The sequence below is a fragment of the Pinus tabuliformis genome, chromosome 2_2, assembly GCF_031772625.1.
Source record: "Pinus tabuliformis cultivar Carrire ecotype Pingquan chromosome 2_2, CPIR1, whole genome shotgun sequence".
NCBI classification, from domain to species: domain Eukaryota; kingdom Viridiplantae; phylum Streptophyta; class Pinopsida; order Pinales; family Pinaceae; genus Pinus; species Pinus tabuliformis.
Window position 1 is genome coordinate 517,093,123 of NC_142300.1, and position 23,151 is coordinate 517,116,273.

Below are 23,151 nucleotides of genomic sequence, written 5' to 3' on the forward strand. Positions count from 1 at the left end.
CAGAAGAGGAAGCTGCAAGATTTTTTTTGTTTTCCCGAATTCCTAGAATCAGTGTGCCCATAATGCTATGCAACGTGTTAGCGATTAGTGTAGGTGGGGAGTGCGGAAATCTAGTAGTCAATGTTGTTCAGTAATGGGCCAGGGAACATTGGTCCTTAAAATGACTGAAATAAGGTGCTTTCAGGAAGAAACTCAGGGTTTAGGAAGAGTCATGTTTAGGGATTTGTGTAGGGAGGATGGCAAAGTGTTCAAAGTATGTGAATGATCCTATTTGCGGCCTTATTGACCAGATGTGACAAAATTCCCTATAATAGATTGCTCCCTAGAGTGCAAAGTCGGAAATGATAGCTAATGGATGAAGTGATTTACCTTCTGACAAGTTAGTATCAAGAACAACCGGTGAGATCAACATTTGTTACAATACATTTACATCATGATATCTTTTCTGAGGTAGGAATGCCCATACTCAACACATAAGATAAAATTACATGCACAATGATCAAAAGACACATCCACAGATGAAAAATGGTGGACTCATGACTTGATGAATGACTATTTGTACGATCATATCCATCATACTTTGTGATCTTTTATTACTCCTGAAATTGCAGCCCATATGGATGAAACTAGATCTCGGTCTTCTATCTTATTCACGTGACCAACCAATGTACGAGTCTAACCATATCAATCAATGAGATAGAGTTGAACATGGTAGACACCATCTAATTATCGACAAATGATGTAAGTCATTAACATATGTGAGAGAAACCATTGATGATGCTAATGGCTCTCAAGGTATTCTAGTACAATTTGTATGGTGTGAATAAATGAGTTGATGTCGAACACCACAAAAATGTTTCAGTCAAAGGCCAATGATGTAAAATTGTCCCCGAGAGAAATGAAACTTGCATTTTATGTATGCAAGTACCAAGGTACTAACGGATATTTATAAGCAAACGTATTGGATAATGAACTAGTGTTGACAAGAAGTGACCTATCGCAGTAGGGCCTTGATGTATCCCTCATCAATGACCTGAAACAAATATGATGATTTGAGATAAAATGATCATAATGATATTGATACGGAACTAGACCAGGAAAGGAAAAAATAGAATGAATGCTTAAGAGTATTGTAGATGATATTGATTGAATGGTTTCTCTTGAACACAACGGTGACACTGAATGGAGTTGGCAACATTGACCCAAAACCAAAAATTGACGCTTTGAAAAGGTATGATAAACAAAAAGACAAGAATATTTCCTAACCCAACAACCATGGACATGAAGTGGAAGAGTTTTATGTTCAAGAGCGACTCACTACCATGAAAAAATGGAGTACTCAGTTTTCCCAATTTCCCCAACCATATTGGTCAGTACCTCTTTATTTTTTAACAAGCTTGAGGAGGACAACATATGGTTGATCTGTAGGTTCATACCTCAGATGAATCCCTTTGAGAATATTTATTGAATCTAGAGAAGGAATGGTTCATCCCTGTCATAAATGATGAGTCCATTGGTGTTTGATGTTTTAATGAGTCTAGCGAAGGTATAACTCGACATCTTTTTCATGTTTACAGAGTTTGAAAAATATGTGAAAAAAAAAACTCCAGATGTTCCTTTTCATAGATAGTCCCTTAGGACCAAAAAGGCAGAAATAAATGCCCAAGAGAACCTCTTAGCCATGCTCGACTAAGATATTCCTTTTTGTAAGTAGTCCGTCTCAGTCTGGAAAAGGGTTAAACTTATACTGAGTAGACATCATTTCATTTACTTTGATGAGTTCTAAAAGACAAGTGCTTGACCATATTTTCATATTTTGGGAGTTTAAAAAGAGCTGAAAGAAGACTCTAGGGGGTTCTTTTTTTATAGGTTTACCAATCCTGAAAAAGTGATAAAATTTTGCTTCTCGGTCAAAATAATATGTTCAAAACATGACAAAATCCATCAAACAACTATCGACCTACTCAGAACATCACAAAAAGGATTAAAAATACCTATTTCATGGTAAAAATGGGTTGTAACTAGGTCAAAACATTAAATATGAATAAAGTAATGGAAGAAAAAATCATAAATTTTCAAAATCACTATTCATCTTTACCATTTCAAATTTACCTTCAGTAGTGAGAGTTCTGAGTAATTTTTTTCCCTCGATCTTTTGCAACTAATTGCGCTCAATACGGTGGATCATTTCAAGCACTATCACTTCCAGGTAAGAGCTAAGACTTTTCTCTTTCAATTCATGGTCCCATTTTGTGGTTTCATGTAAGTTTTAAGAATTTTTTAGGGCCCCGAGGTTTGAATAACTCACCTAGGACCAACGCAAATCTAGATGGTTGAAAGGTGCACTGCACCTAAGTGAGAATATACTGCAGGGGAGGAGTGCAACACATTGTATCTCCTCATAGGGGTGCATTGGGTGCAAATTTTAAATATGTTTTCCAGTTTCCCTTCAAAATTTTTGAATTTCCTTGCATGGAAAGGATCTTAATGAGTATCTTCTTGATGTTTTAGGTCTTCATTAGCAAAAAATGCCCTTTATTTGGAGAGAAAAAGAAAATGAAGAACATGATTCCAATGCAAAAAACTATCTTGTTGCCATCGGGGCACTAAAAAACTATGGATTGATGAAATGCTTCTGGCTTCCTGGAATGAGGTAGCATATAGAATTACTAGCGTATATTGTTCATTCATGGGATGTGCAAGAATAGGCATTCAAATTTGGGGAACATCTACTTCAGATAACAATAGAGGACATATATTTTCTGACAGGTTTATCCATAAGAGGTGCTCCCATCTCTCTCCTGGGTTGGACAAGGGGTGGAGAAAAGGTGAAATATTATATCACCACTTATTGTAGACCTCGATCTAATCCAACTACAGATGGAAATATTATCACAAAATATGTAACCCATTTTCCCTTAAGAACGATCTTATTCATCATTTCCAGATTGGTAGGTAGCTCAACACTTCATGTAGCTAGCAAATCATACATGCAGTATGGTGTAGAGTGTTTGGAGCCAAAAATCTTCAACTGGAGCGAGCGAGTGTTGGTTAATACAATTGTGTAAAGAAAGAGAGGGAAAGTTACAAAACTTTGGATATAGTTCCATATTGGTCTCTTTTTCTCTAGAATGGTTTCCATTACTACAACCTCAATAGATTACACTCAAGCCCATTGATCCAAGGGTTCCATAGATAAGGAGGTGGATATATGATATGTCCTGACATGAAGGTTGTCAGTGATTAGTTTCTCACCAACCTTATTTGGATGGTTGCATATATAGTTCATTGTGATCAGTGATTATCCATATGCAGGGATGAATTTCTGTTATGAGCCTGAGCTCATGCTTCCTGAGTGTGAGTGATGGGGTGTTACAGATAAAATATTTCGACCAGCTGAATTTTTGAAAGTTTTACAATTTTTTTTAATGCTTTTGATGTTTATGAGACTAAACTATTAATTTTTTCATGTAGATATTCAGCCTATTCGACTGAGAGATGAGTCATATCTCCATCATTTAGGAGAATGACCACAGGAGATAGTAGAACCAGCACAAGTCGGTATAGTAGGACGTTATGCACTATGGTATCTTAATGTAGCCAAGATCCTAATAGAGGTAGAGCACCACATGGAGGGGTTGACAACTTCAGAAACACGCCATCAGATTGCCTATCTGTAGTTGGCTATTGCACAAGATATATCATGCAATGGCATGTTATCATGAGCACTTTGATTACTCTACTTATATATTTGCATGTAGTCTTTTATATGGGCCATGTGGCCATATGTTTCTGGAACACAAATTTTGTAAAACCAAACTTTATATATATATATCTTCATTGTTTTCATGTTCCTATTTTGTTTTCAATAGATGTGATGTGCACTGAAACTCGTTTACATTTGCTGCACATGTCTATCTAAAACATGGTTAGCAAGAACATCTATCAATGTGTTTAGATTTCTAGAAATATGTTCATATTGCAATGAAATCAAAATGTCTTTCTAGAAGGCATACCCTTAAAAAAATAAGAATAATGGTATGATTTCTAACTGAATAAGCATTAGTGATTTGTAGTACCATGAGCTGTGAGTCAATTTTGATGACTAAACGATAGATACCATGTGCAATAGCATGAGACAGGAGCTTGACCACTACAATATACTCAACGATGTTGTTGGTAGAGCGACAAATACAAATCCCTTATAGAATCACTTACTCTCCATTTGGATCAAAGATAGCCCACACTACGGAGGATAGGTTTTGATTATTATGACTAGGACGATTAGCATAAACAAAATATGGTTCAAGGGATGTCGACATTTTCAAACCAAACGTAAAAGGGATCAATAGAAACTGTAGGAAAATCTGAAGAGAAACACTACAAACACACTCAACACACCTATACACAGTGGCGCTACGCATGAGATCAAGGATAATATTTATTTAGGTACAACCCATTTCTAGGATGTAACAATGGAATTCCATCAAAATCAGTTAACTCATAGGCCCCTTTTGCAAGAATATTCTTGACAATAAATGGACTTGATCACATAGGTTGGAACTTTCCTGATCCTAACTTATCATATTCTTGGTCATATAAAAGAACAAGGTCTCCTTCCGAGAAGACACGAGGCTTGACACTTTTGTCATATTGTGCCTTGATACGTATTTTATGAGCTTCATTAGCTATAACAACATCGTACTGTGTCTCGTCTAAATGGGTCAGATGTAAAAGACGTTCCTCTTCTACAAAAGTGGCAGGAAGAAGTTCTAGAGCTAGTTTCAGTGATAGAATCTCACATTCAATTGGAAGGATTTCTTCTATACCATAAACCAGCTAAAAGGGTGTAAAAATGGTAACAATCACAACTAAGGTTTGGTATACCCACAAGGTAGCAAAAAAAAAAAAATTCCAGTCTGATTTATGGACCCCTACTATACATTGAAGCATAGTTTTGAGAAAATATTGATAGCCTCAACCTGTCCATTAGCCTGAGGATAGTAGAGAGTGGAACCTTCATGGGAAATTCCCAGCTTAGAAATTAGTTCAGTCATCATATGATTCCAAAAATTCCTTGTGCAATCTGTAACTATGGCTTGTGGAACACCAACCCTTGCGATAATGTGATTAAAAAGGAAATATGAAGTTGTTTCACCAGTGTTGTTAAATGTAGGCATCGTTTTGGCCCATTTAGTAAAATAATATACTATGACAATGATATAACCATGCCCCTCGGCCGAGTGAGGGTTACATGTCATGAAGTCAATACCTCATTTCGCAAAAGTTCTGACGATGATAACAAGATGCAAAGGAGGAGATAGAGCATGGGCCTTATGATCATAAATTTTGTGTGAATGACACTTTTGGATAGTGAGAATAAAATCTCAAAAAATAATAAGACAAAAATAACCAATGGGTAGGATCTTCTATGTAGTATCATAACTAGACAAATGACCACCACATGCCCTCAAGTGGCATTGATTAAGGAATTTCTCAGCCTCCTCATGTGTGAGGAACCATCATAAAATTGTATCAATAATGCATCGATAAAGGGAGTCACCAATAATGATGTAATTCTTGGCTTGGTATTAAATATGTCGCAACTTGGAGCGAGAGGTATTAGACTGGAAATTATGATTCTGGAGATATATCAGAATGTCTCCATACCACAGGCTAGATTGTGAAATTAGAAACAATGAATTGTCAAGGATAGAATCATTAGATGTTAATTCAGAATCGGGGGAAGGAAGGTTGCACATAATCTCAACGAAAATCAGGGATTTCTTTCACTTGGATTTGATGAATTTTAGGTAAAAATTTTGTAGGATGATGATCCATTTAGAGTACCCCCCCCAGCAATTGACGTGATAAAGTATATGTCACAGGGTTGCAATATAAAACAACTATATTTTTCTATACTTTTAGAGGATCAATATGAATTCCATGTTTTGAAATGATGTAGAACACACATTTGTGTGGATTTAGTCAAATATTATAGTGTCTACACCATAATAAAATGGCCCTAATATGCATTGGGTGATCAACCCAATATTTGGAATGAGCTGGGAGATTGTCCAAATAAGGTTTCATGATGTGTTTAATGTCATGAAAAGCACAATCCATTTCCTATTGAAATGTGGCCCCAACTCTTTAGACAAAAAGGGAGCTTTTGGTAGGAAAATTTACCCCAGGGATAGATAAATGTAGTTGTAGGTTGATCCACTAGAAAATGTTGATTTTATTACATTCAGAGAAACCATCCGTGAACGAATATATTTCACAACTGGCACAATCATCAATAATTTGTTCGATAAACAAGTTTAGGTAGTTGTCCTTTTGACAAGCATGATTTACATCCTAATAATCGATGCATACATGGATTGTCCCATGTTTCATCATGATAGGGACAATATTTGACACCAAAGCGGTCAAAGGAATGGGGTAGATGAAAGTATCATGAAGAATTTTTCCAACTTCACTCTTTATCACGACATTATTTGTTAAATGGAGATGATGAAGGCATTGTTGGACTAGTTTAGCATCAGGATACATTTTAATCTCATGCATCACTATATTTGGGTCACTACCTAGAATTTCCTTATAGTTCCAAGAAAAGACATTGTGAAACTCCTAAAATAGGGATTTATACGTCTCAATCTTGGACGGAGAGCAAGATGCACCAATGTGTAGATTTTAGATAATACCTTGTTTAATAGAGATATCAATATGTATCGTCTCTTCAATATTCAAGAGATTCTTTTCGAAATTGGCTTCATGAATAGAAATGGAATTCACAAAATACTTGATGATATTGGGTAGATACACATCACTAAGATTCTTCTAAAATAAATCGAGTAGGGATGAACAATGGTGATGATCGTGCCATGACACATTGTCTGACATCATGACCTCCATGATGCACTCATCGATAGATAATATACGAGAGAATCAATTAGAAGATGTGCCATAATCCAGTGATTGATAAACCCAATTAATCGAAGAGAAAGTATAAGCCGCACAATCTAAATAGATGGCTTCATAATCAAGCTTAATGGGGATGAGCAACATTCAGTTGCCAAAACTATGGATGTTAGTTTCATCTGGTACAATCCATGGATCAGTTGGGATAGTAGAATATGATATCATATTGATATAAGAAATTGATGATGAGTTTTCAGGAAGTGGAGGAGGAGGAAGTGAAAAGGTTCCCATAAGTGCGGGCTCCTTCAGCAATCCAAACCCAACATGTTGATAAGAATGTAGAGTTTCCCCTACAAGTGGGACACTTGCAGTAACATGAGAATCAGAGGTGAAGAAGGTGAGTTGGTCAATGGCCACAATCTTTCCCTTATGAGGAAAGGCGATCATATGTAAATAATTCGAAATTATCGTGGCCATGGCATAAACCCATGTACAACCCAAAAGAATATTATAATCAAGAGGTTCGTCAATAGCTTCCACTTTTATGGATACAATTTTTCCACCTAATTATAATTGTAAGGAGTTCAAAATATGACAAGGTTATATGTTCTCCCATCAAAATATTTCAATGTGGTAGGTGACAGACTCGGTTGAGGAGAAACGATCGCTTTCAAGCAAGACATAGACATGATATAGGTTAAGGCTCCCTCATCCATAATAGAACAATGAATGTTATTACAACGTAAAATGACCTAGATGATAAATCCAATTGAGATGGAAGGTGAGGGGTATATTTTCATGGTTGAAAAAAATTAAATCGGAATCCAAAGGATCCATTGAAAGAAAATCCTTTTTCTTGGCAGGGCAGTTTTGGAACACCTCAAGGGTCAACATAGTTGATGGATACTGAGTCATCTTAAACTACATTATACTTTTGAGCAGCCCTAGCACGAGGGTTGAAAGGATATTTATGAATAACACCCTTAAGAGGCTTAATAGTTAGCTTTGTAGGAATTGTGGGTGCAGAAGGCTCAGATGGAGGTGATTCTGAATTGGTAAATTGATCAATAGCCTGACCATTAGATGGATTCACATTACCATAGTCCTTATTTCAAGTAGCCACCATAACATTAGATTTACGCTTCGTGGAGGAAATCATTAAAACCGCATTAGAGGAAGAAGGGTCTCGAGCTATCATGTGGGACTCCTAATTGGGAAACGAGTTTGTCAACATAGTGGGAGAAGTGGATGATTTTAGAAATTGGTTCACTTCCACCCAGTGAGGGAAATCATGAGTAAAGTGTTCCTCATTGCAAATCAAGCATGGGTAGATAGGCTTTCATTTCTCATGAAAGGATTGATTTGTTTGTTTATCCTGTAGTGAATAATCTTCATTCTTTTTTCCTTTTCCTTTCTTCCTACTTCCCTATTGTTGTTGAGATTTTCCTTTATCATATGAAATGACATTTATCTAGAAAGAAGAAGCCACACAAGGATTGGAAGAATATTTTTGGGAAGATGCAGTGAGAGCAGAACCAAATGGTTTACTTGCTGTTTGTGAACCGGAAGAACCAATGATACCATAAGTAATATGAAATTCTTTACGAAAAGTTAGAGGAACAATGTTCTAAGGTCTTAGAGAATCTAGTATCTTCTCATAGAGCGTGCTAGATTGGGTATAGATGAGGTTCAAATATTGAACAAGCGAAATCGCTTTCTCTTTAGTCATGACCCCGCCTTTAGTTACATCCTCTATGATAGAGGGAAACATGGATGTAATGAACCATTCCACTAATAATTGATCTAGAACATAGGTCTTAACCAATCAACAATGATGCCACTCATGAATGTGATATGAGATGTGAGTGGATTTAGTTCATTAAAAGTTGGTCAAAAGTTTCATTCTAGTTTCATACCGGATGGGTAACTATAAATGTGTGAGGAAGGTGGTATCTAATAAAATGAAATCGTGAAACAAAGCTCTAGGTAACTCAATGTACCATTTAGTTGCAGTACCTGTAAGAGTACATTGGAAAAGATAAAATTGTATGGAGTCATCATTAAGGGAGTTCAAAGAAAACCATAGATGATATGTCATGACATGGGTCGATGAGTCTTATCCAGTATTCCCATTGAATTTTGGGATATCAAAAGGAAATTTGGTAGGAATTATCGTCCACCAAGGTGAATGTGTGATGGGATCATTGGTAAGCCAAGTCAAGTCTGGCAATTCAAGAGTCACCACAAAAGGTAACTGTCAATTAAAATCTGGTGGAGGATATCATGGATAAGAAGGAATAACCTGAGAAATAGGTATTTGCATTCTTGGATAAGGAGGGTTCTAATAGAGAGGAACCTATGCACTATAATAAGGATGATTTTGGTAACCAACATACATGTAACCATGTTGAACAACTCCAGGATCATCTTAAAATGGTTGGAATGGTTGGGTTTCAATATGTTGGCATTGAAAAGGAAATTGATAAGGTCTATACTATTTCCCTACGTGATTTTGCATCATCATGACATAAGGTGGATTCGATTGAGTCTATTGCATGCTATACATAGTCCACCATACTAGAATTTAAGGAATTAGTTGCCCATGTGGTTGAGACTATAAGTTACCTTCTAAAGGCTGAGTAAGTGGAACCTAAGGGGTACAAGATAGAAACATAATAAGTTGAGATGAAATAACAACCTGTAAAGGTTGACTTACATGTATTTGAGCTTGTTGAGGTACAAATTGATGAGTAGGAATTTGAGATGAAGATGACACAGGTTGAGGATTCAATAATCGGTCCCAAAACAAACTATGTTAGATGGGAAAAGCAGGTTACCAAACACTAGAAGCCATCTTGGGATAAGGAGGATTATAATAAGGCTAATTACCAATTTGAGTTATAACAACAATATGTTTCTACCTTGCCATAGGAGGAGTGGATGATGGAGGCAACTGCAACCGAGATGGAGGGAACCCAACATAAGGAGAGTTAAGTTGTTGAAGATAACCTTAACCACTAACATAAGGGCCATCCTATTGTTCAACTATAGGTGTAGGCGAAGGAGAAGGATCAAGTTGAGTAGCGTTCTTAAGGGAAGTGCCATATGGAATTCCCGAAATAGATGACACGGGAGAGGTCCAAGCACTGGAAGTTTCATTAGAGAAGGTACGAGATAAAGACTGATAACCAAGTGGGACGGATGGGCCACCATACAGATGTTCCTCTGATGATGTTGCAAATGTGAATGAGAAAGAAAAACTTGGTATCAACCATAGTGGTGGATATGGGTTAGGAAGTCAAATCGGATCTAGTAATGGTTAAAAATCCCAATGAAGATTGCCACGAGAAATCTTTGGGTGAGTCAAAAGAATTAGGTAAAGGAGTTTGTGATGGATTTTGAAGAGGAGGAAGATGATCAATATGATAAAAATGGAGTCCACTCCAATGAAGAGGAGTAGAGGGATGAGATTCTTCTTGAGGGATCTCTTCAATACTCACAAGATCATATGGAAGAGGTTCACGGTCGAGTCCAATTTATATGGTTGGAGGTTTTGTCTCAGACAAAGGAAGAGAAGGGAAAGGTCTTGAAGTAACAGGTGAAGATTTTTGAGGTTCCTCAGGTTCGACAACCTTAGGAAATAAAGTTTTTCACTCAGGAACGTCAGGTTCAATAACCTCAAGAAATAAGGTTTCAGGTACTTCTGTTTTGATTGTGTCAGATTCAGGAGAAAAAGTAGAGCTGATATCAGGCTCAGTACTCAAAGGGAAAGATGATTCTAGTTGATAAGATGCAGGAGCAGGACCAAAAATAGTTCCCTAATGATATATTTAATGATTTCATGTGTTCATTGTGATTAAATGATTGCATGTGTTATTATCGTATGGTTTCCCTTCTACAGATTGAGTAGAAGAAATTTGTGTCTATTGTTTTCATTATGAATTCATTAGAAGCTACAAATTTTGAGCTATTTCTACATGGTATTAAATCTATTGAATACTACATAGAAACCATATTATGATATTGTCTCAAAGAAATTTCAAATAACATATTTGTGGTGCGGGAATTTTATTCAATGTAGGTACAACATCCTTTTATGGATTTAAGCTTGAGTAAACATTGGAAGGCACTTCGAATTTCATAGCTTGGAAAGACAAAATTGAAGTTATTCTATATGACAATGGAGTATTGGCATACACATATACTGATATTCCAAAACCAACAAAATCAAATGTGTAATAGTTAGAACAATGGAAGAAAGATACTGCAAAAGCTAGGAGGATTATCCTGCAAAGATCATGTATTTTTTTGGTTTGCATGGCAAGAAGACTATTTATGCAATTTGGAAAACCTTCCCAGAGTTATCAAAAGCAGTAGTGATGCTAGGAAATTTGGATTGAAAGACAATTTTAGGAACATTCGAATGTAGAAAATTGAAATAATTATTTAGTACCTATCTAGATTCACTTAGGTCATAGATAAAATTGGAGGAGTACCAGAGATTGTGCCACCATCTAAGTGTTATGAAACCAACTCAAGAAAAGATAGAAAAGATAGATCAACGCCTTAGAATTCAGCCTCTTCGAGGGGGCAACCTCCTTTACATTACATAAATGAACAATTCTTGGATGATTCAAATGACAAAACCTCCTTTCTATATATAGGAGTCTAAGGAGTCACAATATAATCCAGCCGACCTAACAATAATAATATAAAGCCACAAAAATAACAATAGAGGGATTCTATGGGGCACAATAATAACAATATGGGGGAAATAGGGGCACAACAATATTAATAAGGGGTATAACTACAATAGTAATGGGGTAATCACTAGTATTATAGGGACCCAACATGCCCCTCTCCTTCAAAAAAGTGTTGTCCTCAATGCTTGAGTAGTTCTGGATACTTCTGCATAAAATTCTCATCCTCCCATGTGGAATCTTCAGCGGATAAGTTCTTCCACTTGATAAGATACTCTGAAATTGATCGATTTCGTAGCTGTCGAGTTCTTGTTTCTGTGACTGCTTCCGGTTCCAATATAATTTTTCCTTCCTCGTCAAGTTCTGGCAATATTGTTTGAACTGGGAGCTTGTCGCCTATAACCTTCTTTAAACATGAAACATGGAAAACTGGGTGCAATCGAGAAGCTGCAGGAAGCTCCAATTTGTATGCCATAGTACCAATCTTTTGCAACACCTTGTACGGACCATAATACTTTGGTGATAATTTATTATCCTTCTTAGCTTGCTTGAGGGACATTTGCTTATATGGTTGTAGCCGTAGGAATACCCAATCACCTACATCAAAACTTCTTTCACTGCGATGTTGATCTGCCTGTTGTTTCATTCTATTCTGTGCCAACACGAGGTTATCCTTTAAGAGTTGGAGGACTTTTTGTTGATGTTCGATGTGATGTTCCACTGCCTGAACCTTAGAATTTTCTCTTAAATATGATGTGATGGATGGTGGTTGATACCCATAAAGTGCCATAAATGGGGTCATTTTTGTTGTTGTATGGAAGGAAGTGTTATACCACCATTCAGCCAGAGGCAACCATTTGACCCATTGTGTCTGTTTATCAGATACAAAGCAACGAAGATATCCTTCCAAACATTTGTTTACTATCTCAGTTTGCCCATCAGATTGAGGATGATAAGATGAGCTATGAGCTAACTGAGTACCAAGACAAGAAAATAATTTTGTCCAAAAATTTCCAGTGAAAATGGGATCTCTGTCACTTACAATAATCTTTGGGTTTCCATGTAGCTTTTGAATTGTTTCCATAAATGCAGTAGAAACTGTACTGGCTTTAAATGGATGTGATAATGCACAAAAGTGTGCATACTTGGTAAGTCTGTCAACTACCACCATGATGACACTCTTTCCCTCAGACTTGGGTAAACCTGTGATAAAATCCATTGAAACCTCCTCCCAACGTTGGCTTGGAATGGATAAAGGTTGTAATAGACCCGGTGTCTTAATTGTTTCAACTTTATTTTGTTGGCAAACCAAACATTCAGCCACAAACTTTTGAATATCTGATTTAAGGCCATCCCAAAAAAATTCCTTCTTAACCCTGTGGTAAGTTTTTAAAAATCCTGAGTGCCCTCCTAAGGGAGAAGTGTGCAATTCCATAAGAATCTTTTGTTTTAGCTGGGAATTCTTACAGAGGTATAAGCGATCTTTGTACCATAACGAATCATTTTGCCAGCTAAATGTACCAGACGTACTGGAATCTTGTTGTAACTTTCGAATAAGTGCCCACACTTCTTCGTCATTCTTCCATTCCTCCCTTGCTTCGTTTATCCAATCTGGTTGGATAATAGAAATGGCGCACAACAATGCTTCCACATCCTCATCCTTTCTTGAGAGTGCATCTGCCACCACATTTTGCTTCCCTTTTTTGTAGATGATTTCAAAGTCATAACCCAACATCTTTGTGACCCACTTTTGTTGCTCTTCAGAGGATAATCTTTGTTCTAAAAAGTATTTAAGGCTATCATGATCCGTTTTTACCTTGAAGTGTCTTCCCATTAGGTAGGGTCGCCATTTCTTAAGTGCATGGAGTATTGCCAACATTTCCTTCTCATAAATAGCTTTGCTTAAAAACTTTCCCTTGATTGGACGACTTTCAAAAGCAATGGGTCTTTCATCTTGCATTAGAACAGCACCAATTCCATTTCCTGAAGCATCACATTCCACAATAAAGGTTTTTGTGAAGTCCGGTGTAGCTAAGACCGGTGCTTGGCACATTGCCTCTTTAAGATGTTCAAAGGCCTTTGTTGCTTCCGGAGTCCATGAAAATGCATCTTTCTTCAATAATGTTGTTAGAGGTGCTGCTATTCTCCCATAATTCTTAACAAACTTGCGATAATACCCTGTCAACCAAGAAATCCTCGCAGATGCTTTATGGATGTGGGGATTTTCCATTCCTTAATGGCTTTAATTTTGCTAGGGTCTACCTTAACTCCTTCATGAGATACAATATGACCCAAATATTCCACCTCCTGGACTCCAAAGAAACATTTGGATCTTTTTGCATATAATTGTTTCTCCTCCAATAGTTGTAGCACCTTGTCAACATGTTCAACATGATCCTTCCAAGACTTGTTGTAGATTAGTATATCATCAAAAAATACTAACACAAATTTTCTAAGGAATGGTTTGAAAATTGAATTCATCAAACCTTGAAATGTTGAAGGTGCATTGGTAAGGCCAAAAGGCATGACCAAAAATTCATAATGACCCTCATGAGTTCTAAATGCTGTTTTCGGAATGTCTTCAGTCTTCATTCTGATTTGATGATATCCTAAACGAAGATCCAACTTGGTGAAGTAAATTGATCCATGCAATTCATCCAGTAATTCATCAATGACAGGAATGGGGAACTTATCTTTAATAGTGAGCTTGTTGAGCTCCCTATAATCCGGACACATGCGCCATGATCCATCCTTCTTGTGCACCAATACTACTGGAGCAGAGAAAGAACTTTGACTCGGTTGAATTATACCAGCCTCTAGCATTTCTGCAACCATATGTTCAATTTCACTCTTTTGGACATAGGGATATCTGTACGGCCTGATGTTTGGAGGAACACTTCCTGGAATCAGATGAATAGCATGATCATGATCACGCATAGGTGGGAGACCTTTGGGAGTCTCAAATACCTTGGAATGATTGTCCAAGACTTTTTGGAGATCTGGAGAAATAGATGATTCCGATGTGGAAACATCTAGCGAACATAATTGTGCAATTACACCTCTTTGCTCCTTTTTTAGAAGCTTTGTCATACCATTAGAGCTGATTATCTTTCCTGGTTTCCCTGCAATACCCCTTAATTCAACTTCCTTTCCTTCCGTAGAAAATTTGATGAAAAGTTCTTGAAAATTAAAAGCTATTGTACCCAGGGATTGTAGCCATTGGACTCCTAGTACAACATCAGCACCTCCCATTGGAATGGAAAGCATTGGGCTAGTCAATACATATTCTCCCATGGATAGCTTGATATTATGGCACTTTCCAGAGCAATTTATTGTTCCTCCATTTGCAATCATCACTTGACACTCTGGTGCTGGATATAGGAAGCAATTCAATTCTTTTGCTACCTTACAATGAATAAAATTGTGGGTGCTTCCTGAATCAATCAACACTATTACCTTTTTCTTCTTGATTTGTCCTTCTATCTTGATGGTTTGAGGAGTGGTAATTCCCGCCAATGCATTACAAGATATGGTCGGATTTATTTGTTCTTCATCTAGGCTTTGTTCCTGGAGTATATCCTCTTCTTTTGACCTTTCTTGCTCCTTTTCTTCTTCCTCTTCACAATCTATGTAGAATAATTTCTTCTCAGCACACTTATGACCTTTAGTGTATTTGCTATCACAACTGTAACAAAGCCCTTTTGCTCTTTTTTCTTCCAATTGTTGTGGTGTCAACCTTATAGGTTGTGGAAGACTAGGGGAAACAACACTTCCGTCTTTATAGTTGTGAGTGGTATGCTTCCTAGTTGCCATAATTTTGCTTTCATTTTTCTTGCTAACCTGAATGCCTTCTCTAATGAATCAGGTTCCCAAAGGCGAACATCATGTTGGATATTATCCTTTAAAGACCCTATGAACACATCAATCCTATGCTCCTCTGGAATATCTTTTACCCTTATGTTCAATTTTTGGAACTCCTCAATGTGCTCCATTATTGAACCCTTTTGTTTGAGACTTATCAATTGGCTAAAAAAGTGTTGCTTTTTGTATCCTCATAATGTGCTATCAATTCTTCCGTAAAAATTGCCCAAGTGATAAATGGTTTACGAGAGCAAAGCCATTGATACCATACAAACTGATTTGGTTCCAAATATAAAGTTGCCATACGTACCTTTTGTGTGTTTTGCACATTATTGAGATCGAAGAATTGCTCCATCTGTAATATCCATGTGGCAGGATCTTTGCCATCAAACTTCCTCATATCGATTTTTGGAATATGGTGAGTCTTCGATCCAACATTAGCATCTATGGAATCATGATTAACATTTCTTTTGTTCTCATCATGAGTTTCCTTTAGTACCCTTTCACCCTTAGGGACCATTTCTTGTAGCAACTTATTCATATTTATCTTCAATTCGTCCATGTCTGCCTTCAAATCTATCTTCAAATCATCCATCTTAGCTTCTACATCTTTCTTTAAACCATCCATCTTAGATTCTGTTCCTTTTTGTGCAAGGGACAGTTGTTGCACTTGGTCTTGTAATTTTGATATATCATGTTGCATTTCTTCCTCTTCTTCATGAGTCATGCTAGAGTTTTCAGGTTCCTTACTAGGTGTTTGCATTTTCTTTCCTCAGGGCATCAATTACTGATAATAATGCTCTACTATGCCCTTTGAATTCCTTCAAAATAAATTTTCAAACCAAGCTTAAGCAAAAAATTAAGAAAATCTACACACCTTTTTTTCACTTTGTAGGAGCTCGATATTGCCTCTGATGTATCTCTGTACTTTCCAATCATCTAATTCTGAATTTGTGATCTGTAGTAGCCCTCTGTGTCCTCTTTCCAATGCCACAAGTCTGACCCAAATTGGATTCTCCAAGGAAGAGTTATGTGAAATCTCCCATAGTGACTTGCTTATAGACTAGTTCAGTAGAGCGAACTTGTACGACGTGCCACGAGTCACTGTTTCGACCTTTGGATCTGAAACATGCATACAAGAAACTACAATCTGTCTTCTTTTTGTACCTTCTTACGAAATTTCAATCCGATCCCCAGAGAGAAAGTTATGACGATTTTCCCCAGGTCACTGGTTTTGAATGTAATTCAAGAGTCTGCAAAAAGACCAACTTCCTCAGATCATATCTCCGCAAATATCGTGCAAAAATCTCTAAAATTTGGACCCAAGGTTCAGCGCCATTTCTTCTCAAATGGGTTTTTTTTGCGACTTCTGAAACATCACAGAAAAAAATTTATAGCAAAACTTCCATGATGACCTGTTTGGAGCAGTGAAACCCTAGAATCCAAAGCTTTGCTACCAAATGTTATGAAACCAGCTCAAGAAAAGATAGAAAAGATAGATCAACGCCTTAGAATTCAGCCTCTTTGAGGGGGAAACCTCCTTTACACTACATAAATGAAAAATTCTTGGATGATTCAAATTACAAAACCTCCTTTCTATATATAGGAGTCTAAGGAGTCACAATATAATCCAGCCGACCTAACAATAATAATATAATGCCACAAAAATAACAATAGAGGGATTCTATGGGGCACAGTAATAACAATATGGGGGAAATAGGGGCACAAAAATATTAATAAGGGGTATAACTACAATAGTAATGGGGTAATCACTAGTATTATAGGGACCCAACACTAAGCTTGTGATCTTAGCACTCCTTGGTCTTCCAAATTTCGGGCATAACTATGAGGATTCAGTCAATGGAAGAGATAATCTTCCAAATTAGTAGAGACTCTAGACTGATTTGGTAAAGGATGAGATTAGAAGAAACAATACAGGTGGTGTCACATCCAGAACTGATGAGGAAGAAGACTGTGCTCTAGTTGGTAAAGGAAAGAATTTCAAAGGAAGGAAGGCCCAAGACGAGGCATAATCCAGCTAGAACCATGGAAATGAGAAAGACCTTAGTAAAATTCTATTCTTTCACTAACATGCATATGGAAACTATGTGACCAAGTGTCCACAAAAGAAATCCAGCAAAGAGCTTGCAACGGGAGAATGAGGATATTCTCTCGCATCACAATTTGAGTTGGATTTCACCCTCGTTTCTTGTATGGAAAGCATAATAAGAGAGAGTGAATGGTACCTAGACTCTAGTGCATTGTATCATATGGTAGGAAATAAGGATTTATTTAGTACCCTAGAGGAGAAGGACTTGCAATTACACATAGAGTTTGGAGATGATGGAAGGTATATTAAAAAAGGGTTTTGCATGATCACCTTTAAGGGGGATTTAGGCTCCAATCATCACCTAAAGGATGTAATGTATGTGCCTAGTCTGAAGAAAAATCTAGTTTATATATTTTTACTTGAGTATTGTGGATATGATGTGTTGTTTAATAAGGGAAAGCTTATTTGAAGCATGTTTCTACTGGACAAGTAAAAAAAATTGGTTTTAGAGTTAAAAATCTATACCATATAGAGGTATATTTCACCATGCATGCAACTATACCTCGAGGAATGAGGTGGGAGTATGTATAGCCTTATTCCCTAAGTTGCAAATATTTGGGCACGATCCATAGGAGAGTAGTAGTTGTTGTAGTATACTCTTCTCGTGGATCCTTACCCTTGTTATAGGGGCCCATGGTATTCAATAGAAGAAGGATCAATGTCACTAATGCATTCATTTCTTGAGCGATAATGTAGAGGCTAGTAACACTTAGACACTCACGAGACAATTGAAGCTTAGGGACATAGTTTATTCTTAATTTTAGATGCTTCTCAATTACAGTTGTTGTAGTAGAAACAACAACAATGAGAGGGAGTGTTAGTTGTTTTATAGTACACTCCATCGGAGAAGGATTGGGGTTGTGCAGAATCATTTTCTTGCTAAGAGAGAGTGTTAAATTATAGAAAGAAAATGATTTATTTGACTTGTGCCTTGGTCAAATGGAGAAATTTGAATTTCCACATCAACAAGATGACTAGAGTTGTAGTTAGCATGAGTGGCATGGCCAAGTCACCTAGTTAAGTTAGTCAATTCAAGCTTGTGGGAAAGAAGTAGAGTTGTGCATGAGTTGATTGCTAAGATATTTATCTAGAAGAGCTATAGTTAAACTTAGTTATATGAGCTCTATTCATGAATAGAGTCAATAGTATTTTAGTTAAGTAATTGTAAATGTTGTTAACTCACTTATCTCTCAGTTAACTAGTCAATTTACTAAAAATATGCCTATTCATGCATGAAATTTTATTTTCCTATTTGAGTGGAGGAAAAAGGCACTAATGTATTTATTATTGTATACTAGAGAGTGTATACAGTTTTGCATGCAGTAGGTGAGGCTTTCCTCTTGGGAATTACACAAGGAAATAAGAGATTTTCCTATTCTTTAGGAGCTAATTTCCTCAGGAATTGTGAAAAAAATAGGAGAAATAAGAGGCTAATATTTTGCAAAGTATTTGCCAAAGGAGAATCAAGAGAAAGAATTTAGTATTGCAGTGTAGCTTGAGCTTCAAGGATTGAATTTATCGTGATAATAGATCATTTTTTTCATCTGATATAATACAAATAGAGGAGGGGTTTTTCCCGATTGGATTCCTGAGGAAAAATATTGTGTTCATTGTGATTGGATTATTGCATACGTTTCTATTATATGTTTTCCCTTCCATAAATTGAGTAGAAAAAAAATTTGTTTATTGTTTTCAGTCTTAATTCATTAGAAATTGAAAATTTTGAGTAATTTTTACATTCAATACTTATATTATGTGCTATTTTAATTGAACAATTATATTATGTGTAATGCACATATATTACATAGTTGAAAATAATCATTATTGGAAAAAGAAACACAAGTATCATTGTGAGATGATAAAGAGTTAGAGGGTAAAGGAAATTAAGATATTATAAAGAGGTGATCAACCATAATCTCCAAAATCAAAAGTATCTCTATGTATTTACTAATATTATAAAGAAAATATATTGGGCAACAACTCAATTGGTTAATTCAAAATTTGTGAAATCGTGGGAAAAAGGAAAACCCAGGTCCAAATCCCCCCTATTGTAAGCCTGATCTATGCCAAGGAGGACAAGGTGTAAACCCTCAGAGATTTACTAGTAATTATGTGTCAAGTGGGCTATTCAGTTCCTCTCAGATACAAAAAAAAAATATTATAAAGAAAAAAAAAAATTCTAAAATAAGAACAAATTTTCATGATCTTCATAATGAAACTATGCATTGGTGAGTTCCCAAAAGAATATGAGATTAAATAGTTTTTCACCGTTGTGACGCTAAGAGGGTTGAAGATAATAAACATTTTTCATTAGACTTTCCATCTTATACTTACATTTTTTAATCTAATATTCAACATATTTGTCACACCACTAGCCTTTTGACCTTTTAAATTGGTAAAACTATGGTGATCTTGGAACACTTTTCTTAATAGTTTTCAATTATAAAAATAAAGTGTTAAATAATTCCTAGCAATCTCTTACCTTCATGTAATTCAATAAACCATATTAATCTTAGTAGATGTTAAGCATCATAATTAGTTTTTCCATTTATACTAAATTAAATTTAAGTTTTTTCACTTATTGTAAAATTAAAATTGCTCTTTATTTTTAATTTAGGAACTTTTCATTCTATCAAATTAGGATTAAATAGACCAAATGTTTTCTTCTGCTGGTTTACCCGAAGAGAAACCAGACTAGTAACATAAGTTCAGAGTTTTGAGGTTCGTAAGACCTCGTCTAACTAGAGCATCTTGTAAATATAAACTTATAAAATCAGTTTGGTTGTTCCAATCCTTGACATAAATCAACATTAGAAGACAAAAATAGTATTGGCGCTGCAAGAAAAAACCATTGAGTTGTAACAACTATTGGGGAAATTATCTAATCATACACTCTACCTGGTCACTAGCCTCATTTTAGAAGGATATGTTGGATAATCTCTCCGCTATAATGGTCATCTTCCAGTCTATATTGTTAAGTTTTTCCTCCAAATCTACCAATGTGATCGAATTCTTTTGTTGAGTCCACCTGTTCCTCTGTATGCATCCTACAATATTCAAATGACATTTAACCTTGTGTCATATTTGTGCCATGATCAATGAAGTGAGAGGAGCACATGAAATGTGCCAAGTATAACAGGGGCCACAAGCCCCTTTCTTGTGTGTTGTCATCATATCAAGCTAGGGGGATTTCCCAATCCTATAAAAAAAAATTGGTTAGCCATGTGGGACCACTAATAGGGGATTTGAATTAGTGACCTATCACAAAGGTTTCATTAATAATACACCCATTAACAATCAATCCAAAGCCCCGTGGATTTTTATATTTCTCTTTTAGCCAAAAAAACATTTTTGATAAAAATATTACTTAACCAAACAAAAAATTACTTTTTAAACATTTCTAAATTCATATATATAGATTCATGTTTACTGTTTGACATCGTTATATTCAATTTCATTTCTATTCCTTTCCTTACTCATCTATTCTTTCCATATACAGGTCTTCTTTTAAATTTCCTTGCAGTATAACCTCTACAGTGAACGATTGGGCTCTATGGATCATGTTCCATTTTTTATAAATATGGTGGGTAGTGGAATCCACTTAAACCAAAATAGGATATCCACCCAAACAACAAATTTATCATTTTTTTTTAATATTTTCATAAAGGAAAATTAATTTCTACGGGAATGAAAGGTATTTTTTAATATTTTCATAAAGGAAAATTAATTTTTACGGGAATGAAAGGTATATAGATAGAATTTATATCATATTTTTGAGTAACTAAAATAATTATAAAATTTAAATAAAAATTTAAAATTAAAAAACAATATTTAAAAACTTAATGACTTTGTAATCAATTTCATCTTTACATCTATTTTAATTTTCATTAAAATTGTCATTATGTGATTTGATAAAATATAAATATGAATATTTATAAAGATGGAATTGATGAGTTTTTATTATGAATGAAAATTGAGATAAAATAATAAAATTAGCACAATCACATTAGTTAAATGGTTAACATAAGTCAATCGACATGATTTTCCACCTTTCACATGTCAATTGGCAAAATTAGTTTTAAAAGGTGGAAAATAATATCGATTGACACATATTAACCACTTTATTACTACGGTTGTGCTAGTTGATAGCTAATGTGTGTGAAAAAGATTAGTAGAGCATGGTTGACTATTGTTGACATTGTCTGACTATGATTAAAATTGGTTGACCATGGTTAGCAAAATTTAACCTTCATTGACAAGTATGACCATGGTTGACCAAGGTTGGAAATGGCTGGCAATTGATGTTACAATGTATTTATGTCACATTTATGTTGACAATTGTTACTTTAATGTGAGATCAAAATTTGCTAATCATGTTCAACCATAGTTGTTTTTTTCACCATATTGTGACATTATTTATTTTTCACCATATTATGATGATATTTATTGCTTGTTGTGTTGCAATCCTGTTTTTTATTAATAATAATATGATGTTATTTATTACTGGTGACATTGGGATGACATTTATTATTCGTCATATTGCGATGAATTTTTTTTAATCACATTATGAAATTGTTTTATTTGTCACATTACAACACCATTTGTTATTCATCAAAATGAGATAATGATATTTTTTATTCGTCAAAATGAAATAAAATTCATTATTACTCATGTTTCCATCACAATGCTAAAGTTATTTAATTTAAAATTATTAACTTTAACGACTATATTAATGTCTATGCCCATGTTGACTATGAGCATGATGCCTATATTTGACTATGGTTGAATGTGATTCTCATGTTCACATTTGTTGACTATGGTTAACTAATGTACATATAACTTCCAAAAAAGAAAACAATAGTTTCTTCACTATCAAATTGAAAAAGAAAATCATGTACATTAAGAGAAAGCATGTAATTGTATGTTTGTTATTTCTCAAACATTATGAAATTTTTTGTTGTTCATCGCATAATGACACTGTTTGTTGTTCATCACATTATGACATCCATGTTGGCTAGGGTTGGTGAACTTAACCTTCATGACCATGGTTGAGAACGGTTAAACATACCCAACCATGTTGACCATGTAAACCATTGTTAACCATGGATTAGCCATGTTTGACCTTGGTTAAAATAATTGTCCAAATCAACTATGTTGACCACATATCACCATCATGTCTATGGTTTACCATTTTCGACCACATATGACCACAATTGATGATGTTTGACCTCAATCAACCAAGGGAAGATCATGATTGACTTAGGTAAACATGGGTGACCATGGTTTTTAATCATTTTGTTTGTTAAATGAAACACCATTTTTTTTGTCCAATTGTGTTGATGTTTGATATTCATCAGATTATGACATCATTTATTGTGCATCGCATTACGACAAGGTTTAATATTCATCACATTCGATTGTTGTTTATTATTTGTTACAATGTGATGAAGTTTATTGTTCATAACATTGATGTCATTTGTTGTCTAGATGATATGATGACATTTATTGTTTGTAACATTATGACGTTATTCATCACAATGCAACATTGTTTGTTTT